This window comes from Hetaerina americana, unplaced genomic scaffold (assembly GCF_022747635.1).
Source record: "Hetaerina americana unplaced genomic scaffold, ioHetAmer1.1.p SCAF_99, whole genome shotgun sequence".
Classification (NCBI taxonomy): Eukaryota; Metazoa; Arthropoda; class Insecta; order Odonata; family Calopterygidae; genus Hetaerina; species Hetaerina americana.
Window position 1 is genome coordinate 1,337,238 of NW_027287638.1, and position 9,663 is coordinate 1,346,900.

Sequence of the window (9,663 nt, forward strand, 5' to 3'; positions counted from 1 at the left end):
TTCAAATTAACGGATGCAACTAACCTCTTGTCGATTAGTTAACCAGCCTTCCGTCACAGGATTGAACCCCTTTTGGATACGATTGTAGTAAACAAACAGACACTCTGCACATCGATGCTTAAATAGCCGGAATTCCGTAAGCTTCTCGATGCAGTTCGAACAAATCAACCAGGGATAATTTGCATCCTCCACAACCTGATAAAATACATCAAAACATTATTTTGACATTATAATGCTGAAATCTACTCTTGTCTACTAATCACTATAGTTTTCCCCAATACCTTACGTATTCCATGAACTAATTGCTTTTAAGTACAACGAAGATCTTCAAAAAATATTTTAGAAAGGACATCACACAAAAAATTCACTTACTTTTACATTTATCAAATCCTCTATAGTGTTTTCCAACATAAATTCCGATTTATTATTCTTGTCGAAAATGTTTATCAGAACCCCACCACTGTTTAAACACAATCTGCATACCACAAAATCAATTTTATCACACATTATGAACGTTTTAGATTACGTCGGATGATTGACCGGAGAATATAACGTTAAATATATAAACATCTGTCAAAAATTACGTGAAATAGTTCGATTATTCACACAATCAACATCAGAAATGCTTCGACAACTTGCGATTGGCATTTCATTCTTCTTATTTTTTCTCCAACACAGCAGTTCATGTGCAAGAGCAAAAGGGTCGATAAAAATGACCGACTCTTTGGAGGAAGAGGATCACAATTCCGCATATTACACAAGTAGACGAATCCCACTCGGTGATTCACGTCTAATCCAGTAACAAAGTAAATTTAAGGCGGAATAAGTGTGTATGTAAATAGATTTGAGCAGAATGGAGTGTCACAGGTGTCGGACACGGATTAACTGAAGTACCTAACGGTAAATATTTGATAACATCGTTCCCAATTTACTTGAATTATTGTTCAAAATTGATAAAAAACCTTAGTAAACAAAAAAACTTCCCAGCTGGGCACTTGCGTTTGGTTCTTCATCTGTTCATTTTATTTCTGTGGTATTTCTTGTAAATCAAAGGATTGATACGTGTAGAGTCGATCTGAATCTGGGTCAGAACATATGAACATATTTGGGTGTTATTAGACGTATCACGAAACATTGACAGTTAAAAATACATTAAGATTATTTTGAGATCTTCATTATCTGATTAACCATGACAAACAACGTTCAATGTTAACTTGACATCGATTCAAATCGTCAGAAAAAGATTCAGTTCGTCAAAGTCCCGTTCCTACGGGTCGCAGATTTATTTTGATGTGTATTCAGGTAGGAACAGAATGAAGAGACGGTTACATGGAACTTGTAATATTTTTAATACACTATATGTCTACAACGCACAATAACTTTCGCTTGTATAAATGCTGGGTTATTCTTACATTTAGCAATCATCAGCAAAACGTATCTGAATCTTTTGATCCAGGTCTTTCAAATGAATAATCGGAACATATTAGACCTTTTTAGTTTTTTCGATTTGTATATAATACCAAAGAATGCCGGTCATTCTTCACTAACTAATAAAATTATATAAAACGGAATTATTTTTCCTCCCCTTAATTACTAGATTACATTGAAATACCCAGACATATATCTGATCGGATTAAGATTCTTTTTTCCATATCACTCAATTTCATTGAAGAGTGTGACAGATGAATTACGGAATGCAATTGTCCAGCTGTTGAATTGTTTACTTTGAGTTTTCGGCTGTTAAAATAAACTTTAGTTCTATTTCAAGTAAACTGTGACATATTGCAGAATTATTTAGGGTTAGATTGTAAAGTAAATCATTCGGAGTAGTCTAAAACTTTCATAATGTGCGATAAAGCCGAATTTGAAGTGTGCCGATTGTGTTTAAACAGTCGTGGACTGTTGATCAATGTTTTCGGCGTGAATAGTAAATTACAAATCATGCTGCAAAAGACTGTAGAAGATTTAATAGTTTTCAAAGTAAGTTTAGTTGTCTGTGTTCAGTGCTTAGAATGTTATATGTGTAAAAAATCTTATATGAGATAGAAGTTCGTTTGTATATCGCGTATACTCTTTTGTAAAATAATGGTGATATTAAGACCAGAAGTTTAGTGCGTTATTTGGTGAATATCTGTTTATGAAATATTTAATCAGGTTGTGCAGGATGAAATTCATCCCTGGTGGGGTTTTTTCTTCCTGCATGGAGTTACTGACTGAATACCGGCTATTTAAGCGTCGATGTAGCGAGTGTTTGTCTGTTTTCTATGATCGCATGAAAAAGGGGTGCAATATTACGACGAAAGACTTGATAACCAATCGAGAAGAGGTCAGTTGTATTTATTAAATTGAACTATATCAACAACGAATACTATATTCCTCTATGAAAACGAATCTGCGAGAAAAGAATTTTGTCATCACCAAGGTCATGATCAATGCCAGTTATTAATAAGTGTGCGAATATACCCAATCCTAGAAAGGGGCAAAATGAAAGTTTCTAAATTTTATATTCTAGGAAAATTTGTCACAAGAGATAATTTTCCTCGTTGTAAAAAGTTAAAAAAAACGGAAATGTATTCTATAAAAGTTAATGCATTAAATTGAACAATATCAAAAACGAATACAGCTTTGAGCTAGAGGGAATCTTTCATTGCATCTTCTCTGGAATGGATTTTGAAGTGTTTTCTTGAACATATGAAGTAATCTTACTGATAACCTTCTGAGTCACCTTGAATAATTTTTCCTTGTATTCAAATGCCTTTTTTGGTTTTGGTTAGTCATCGCCAAGTTTTGTTGTTGACTATCCCCTGTCTCTCTCCAGCAGAACTCAATTTCTTTCTCCCTACATGCATTAGTTGCGCATAAACCATAGTCTCACTCTTCTGTTCCATCTTTTCCGTCTTTCTTCTTTTCCTCCTCATCACCATCTCTTCCATTGCACTGTATTGCATATCTCTTTGCAGTCACTATCAAGGGTTTCCCTGCAGTAAAACACACCCTATTATGTCTTCTATTTGATGCTATATTATGTCAAGTTATTTCTTATGATTGCTTGGAGGCATTGAGACCTGATCAATAATCAAGTCTGTCAGTTCTGTGTACTTCTACCAATGGTATTCTATCTTTTTTTAGGTCTATGTTGATTAGGTTTATATTTACTTTTTCATTTCATATTTTTGCCATCCTGATATTTAATTTTGCATATTTGGTGGTGGCAATGTCCATCAAGGACATACCCTCATACTAAAGGTTTTTCCAATGAATTGAAAAGGGTTTAATTAAATGTTATCAAGGCAGAATGTTTGTTCTCTTTTAGAATGGGATTGAGGAGAAATATAAGTGTTAGATTGGGGTGTTTTAGGCAGGATACTGAATTTCCAACTAGGAGACTTCAATTGGATTTGTACACACACCGCTATAGTCACTCTATACCATGGACTTGAGCATTTTCAATCTTATTTCGTTACCAGAGTTAATCCTGGGAAACCATTGGTGGCACAGGGAAAGAATTAATCTATTCCCAATTATTAATACACTGCTAATGGCTGAATTTCACATAATGACATGTGGGGGTTAACATTCCGTGAACTATAACATTAACTGCCAAATGGAGGTTCCCATTGATTGCTGTGTTAATGGTTTATAATGAGGAGAGTGATGTCCTGAGCAATGACAACAAAGCTGCAAAGTGGCTAGGAGAGGATATGGTTTGTGGTACGTCATGCAAATTGTTTACATTCAGTAGTGCTGCAGTATCTCATATCATTCGACTTGAACAGAAATGATTGATAGGGATGTCAATTATTTCATGAGCACTTGGAAGAATTTGATTACCACTAATAAATACAACAAAGTATTGATCAAGGTTAAAGAATTGAGCTATTATGCAATGCAGTGAAAATAAATGTTTACTATCAAATTAGCTTGAAGTGATCAAGTTTTTTACTGCTGTTTCTAGTATTTGCTTAACTGGAAAGATGTATTGTCCTGATGCTCTTATTTGTAAATGTTTATCATCTGCCATTATGATATTATAACCTGTTTATGCTTTCCATTAGTTGTCCACTTAGAATCAGAAAGACTTCATTAAAGATGCATTCGCCTTTGACACTGTTGGCAGTAGTGCCGTGAATGTCCAAGATGACTTGTTTATTGTAAAAGAAGGGGCTGAGACTTTTAGTGGATGCTCTTTTGCTCCAGAAAGGGATGTAGAACTGCCAATGGTTGCATGAATTCTGGAAGGTGAAAATCATTGGTGCAGTAATATACAAGCAAAGAATTTGGTGAGTGTTTATATATAATGTTGTGTGTATATGTATAACAATGTGTACACAATTAACCATCTGCATATTAAATCTAGCCTATTTAAGGTAAAACTTTCCTTGCAATAATTTCAGAGTGTAAAAATCATTTGCATAGATTGGGATTTGAACCCAGATCCCTCAATATCCAGTCGAGTTCTTTAGCCACTGAAGCTACCAAGGTGTCCTCTTAAACTCTGAAATTTTTGGGCTTTTTAAGGAACAAGATGTTGTTTTGAATTATCGTGCATACAATGTCACAGGCATGTCATGTATTGGTGTATGATGTGCCACATCCCATAAGATTAAAGCCAACTTTTAACACTTATGGTGTTTATACATTGACAAATTTCAACGACACTGGGAGAGATGCCGCTACAATCTGAAATTGATGCATTGAAATGCAAATTAGCAGATGACTGTGTTAAAAGTTACTTTTGCGGCATCTCCCTCAGTTTCTTTGGAATAAAACTATCATGTTTATTTTTTTGAAAACCCTCTTTTATCTTGATGGTTGCACCTGATTGTTTGTTATGCTTTCATTCCTCTGTATGTTTTTTGACCATTAGGCAATTCAATTTCTATTCTCCTTTTTGCAGAAGTTGTTAGGAGAATATTAATACTTCCATTAGTCATTATTGTTCTATGAAAATACATCTTTCTCTGTAATGATATCTCACTTTATCTGTAATGTTCATCTTTCAGGACCCATTGAAAGATAGAGATGTTTCATTATCCTTAAATAAGGAAGTAGATATTAAAGAAGACTGTCATTTTGACATTTCTCAAGACCCATTGGAAGATGGAGATGTTTCATTATTTATAAATGAGGAAGTAGATATTAAGGAAGACTTTTATTTCGACATTCCTCAGGACCCATTGGAAGTTGGAGATGTTTCATTATCCTTTAATGAGGAAGTGGATATTAAGGAAGACTGTCATTTTGACATTCCTCAAGAGGATAAATGCCTGGGAACGGATCTGTTGCAGGGACAAGGTAATGTCTCATGCCTATTTTTTTCACTTTTCTTTAGGCAAGACCCTTTCATTGCCCTCAGTGTTTCCTATTCAGTGAGATAGAACTGTTATTGGGTATACCAACAGTATGTGTCAAAACATAATTTCAAGGAACTTGTTAATGTTCCTTATTTGTAAAAGCCAAAGCAATGCCTATGATAACTGTTAATTCTCTTTTTTAACATTTTTTGTGATATAATTGAAGTTTATTTTTCAAGATATAGTCTGCATGCATGGCAATTGGCAAGTGCTGTGGACTTATGCCATTGGATGAGGACCATCCATCAATCCTGCTTCCTTTGGGTTTTTCCTAACAGTCCACTTTCTCTCCACAAATAGCACTTTCTAATATGTTTTTCTTTCTGTCCACTCCACCTTCTTTTCAGAACCTTCATTTTAAAGGAAATCAACTCTTGTTTCTCCTCTTGTTTCAATGACTATGTTTCCAAGCAACACAGAGCCAGAGCTTAATGATCCATTCAACAAAATTTAAAAGGTTTCTATTCCTTATTACATTCATTCCCTACCACATACCCTAGGTTAGTAACAGGGGATTTCATGAATCAGGGAGACAGATCAATCCTTAGAGATCTCTAGCCTTACCTCAAACATGATAGTTCCTTCTTTATTCTTTTTCCTAAATGCTTCTTGTTAACTTTCAAATGCCCTACCAACTTATCACACTTCAAATCAAACAATCCCATCCTTAACATCTCAACCTCTTATAATAATAACTCTCATTCCCTGCAATAAAATCAAATGTTAAATATTTGTTTTAAAAACCGGAATCTCACCCTTATCCCATACAGTTTTTAACTCTCTCACCAATTACCTTCTCATCATGACCTCCAATAATGTAGTTTATCTTCTGAATCACCAACTTTGCCATTCCCTCTAATATTGGACAGTGTGTCACATCCCTCAATATTTGAATTAATAATCATGTCCGGCCTCATGCAAAGTATTTACACTGATTGAGATGTTCCTGAACCCATATTTTACTCTTCGTACATATACAACTGAACAATTTAGAGCAATGCTTATATTGTAACAGTTGCTATCCATATCAAACCAAATGGTCCATTCCTTACTACCAGTCCATAAAAAGATATAGTCTGTAATTACCCAGACCATTGAGATATTTTTCTTTCAAATCTATGCTATGTCCTTTTCAAAAGGACCTCTCTCCATCAAATCCTCAGATTTATACAGAATAATAAGTATTCCATACATAATCATTACTTCTGGAAACAAAAGTTAAATGGTGTTTTTTTTCAATTTTGCAGATCATTCACACATGATAATCCCCTTTATCCCCAACACCTTACATGTTATTCCCATCCTTCTAGAAATCCATCATCCAATTTTTACTTTTCCATATCATACCAAACCTATCCCTTCCATCCAGCATCCTCAGACTCTTCTGTTAAAATAATTTCCTTAGTTCCTTCTGTCCCTTCCTTAAAAAAGTTTCTTGCAACTTTTCTTCATGTACAAGGTCAGTTCAATAAGTACCCATGTTAGAAAAGAAAAAACCACATTTCAAACAATTTTTTTTATTTTTCAACATTGTCCCCTTTTAGAAATATATAATTCTCCCAACAATGGGGCAATTTTTTTAACCCCTCCAAAAAAGTAGGATTTGTCAACATCTCCAAATTATGCCTATGTCTCAGCGATAACTTTCTCATTTGAGCTGAATTTTTCTCTCTCAAAGCATTTCTTCATGTTAAGAAATATAAAGAAGGCACAAGAAGCCAGATCAGGTGAATAAGAGGGATTTGCCAGGAGTTCATAATGTAGCTCATGCAGTTTGGTGGCGACAACTCCAGATCAGCTTGTTGTCCACAATGGGCAATTGCAGCAACCATTGGGCCAACAATTTTTTCATGCCCTTCTTATCAATTGAAGTATTGCCATTCTGGTTGACACACCTATGACGCCTGCTATTTTGTGCACTATGAAGAGCCATGGTGTAGACTTTTTGAATGATTTTCTGGGTAGCCATGTCTGCTAGGTGTCCTGGTCACTTCTCATTAAAAACAGATGTTTGTCCACATTAAAATTCATTTAACCGATATTTAACTGTGATCATGGTTGGCAAAATTTCCCCATAAACAGAACCAACTTTGCTTTTATCTCCTTGCATTTCTATCCATCCAAAAACAAAAAGTGAACTACTGAGTAATACTACTCTCTTTCCATCTCATTAAATATCACAAAACACGTCTTTTTCAAATCCAAACTAGCCTTTAAATCAGTCTGAAATTTATTTCCTTATCATTTGATAGATGGCAGCACACAATGAAAACATATACTTCGCTCAGAAAGGCCCTTTGTTGTAAAACACGGGTACTTATTGAACTGCCCTCAATCAGGAGGTATATGTGTATGTACCTATATGTATGTGGCTAAGCAGTAAATACATACATACATATATATATACAGTATTTATACATATATTTATAGCATATATAAACATGTAGCCAAGTGGTTAAGAGGTCAATCTGTAAACTGTAATCAACATGACAGTTTGTTTATTTGCTGGGTAGCAGTAGATTTCATCCAGTACTAAGTCTGATTGTGAAATTCACACATCAGGGAATGGGAGCCAGTCCCTTTCCCTTTTCCAGAGAAAAGACTTGGCAAGCAAAGAAAAAATTACAGTTATTTGATAGAAAAACAATCTGTATGCTCCATATAATATGCCATAGCCAAAAATAGTGAGTAACATAACCCTAAATTCACTGACATATGTGTTACCATATCAGTTTTTATTGGTTTATTTTTTGCTTTTGAGTAAAAGGAGCAGCATGGAAGTTGTATTTTGACCTTTTAAAGAAATCCTTCCCCAATTATTATTTTTTCATTATTCTCCTTATTTTTTTAAAGTTCAGGAATGGTTGTTTTTTTCCTTCTCAAAGTTCCTGTCAAAAATATATTTTCTTGACAAATAAATATCCTAAATTAACACTTTTGGAAAAGTTTTGCAAGACAACATGGAACCCCCTTTTTTTTAGATAATTCCTTTGCATCCTTTTTTGCTAAACAAAAAATAATAAGTGTCCAATATGTTTCATTTAGAAATCAGGCGACACAGGATAAGGATATGACCCCTTAATAATACTGCGCCAATAATCAGGTTCTTTTAATTAAATGTAAGGCTTGGTGTTAGGTGAATTAAACCATCACTAACTAAAATGACCATTTTTTGTCATTAAAAAATTGCTCATGATAGAACTCATTATTTTATTCAACGCTAAGTATTGTCATTTTCATAGATCCCATTTTACTTTTTTTAGTTTAGCCTTTTCAGTGACTGTTGTTTTACTTGTTGTTCATTGCTTAGAATGTTATGTGTGTAAAAAATCTTATATGAGATAGAAGTTCGTTTGCATGTCGCGTATACTCTTTTGTAAAATAACTGTGATATTAAGACCAGAAGATTTTGTGCGTTATTTGGTGAATATCTGTTTATGAAATATTTAATCAGGTTGTGCAGGATGAAATTCATTCCTGGTTGGTGTGTTCTTTCTGCATGGAGTTACTTACTGAATACCGGCTATTTAAGCATCGATGTGGCGAGTGTTTGTTTTTTATGATCGCATAGAATAGGGGTGCAATTTTACGGCGAAGGACTTGATAACCAATAGAGCAGAGGTCAGTTGTATTTATTAAATTGAACTATATCAACAACGAATACAACGAATTTGATGGTATATTATGTCAATTTATTCCTCCTTATGATTCCTCCGAGGCATTAAGACCTGATCAATAATCAAGTCTGTCAGTTCTGTGTACTTCTACCAATGGTATTCTATCTTTTGCTAGGTCGATGTTGATTAGGTTTATATTTACTTTTTCATTTCATGATTTTGCCATCCTGATATTTAATATTGCATATTCGGTGGTGTAATATGTCCATCAATAACATACCCTCATACTAAAGGTTTATTAAATGTTATCAAGGCAGGAGGTTTCTTTGCTATTTACATGGGATTAAGAAGAAATATAAATGGTAGATTGAGGTGTGGTAGGCAGGTGATAGATATTGAATCGCCAACTGGGAGACTTCAATTGGATTTGTACACACACTGCTATGGTCACTCTATATCACGGACTTCAGCATTTTCAATCTTATTTTGTTACCAGATGTAATCCTGAAAAATCATTGGTGGCACAGGGATTGAATTTATCTACTCCTTATTATTAATATACTTGTAATAGCTGAATTTCACATAATGACATGTAGGGGTTAAAGTTGGGTGAACTATAACATTAACTGCCGAATGAAGGTTCCCATTGATTGCAGTGTTAATGGTTTATAATGAGGAGGGTGATGTCCTGA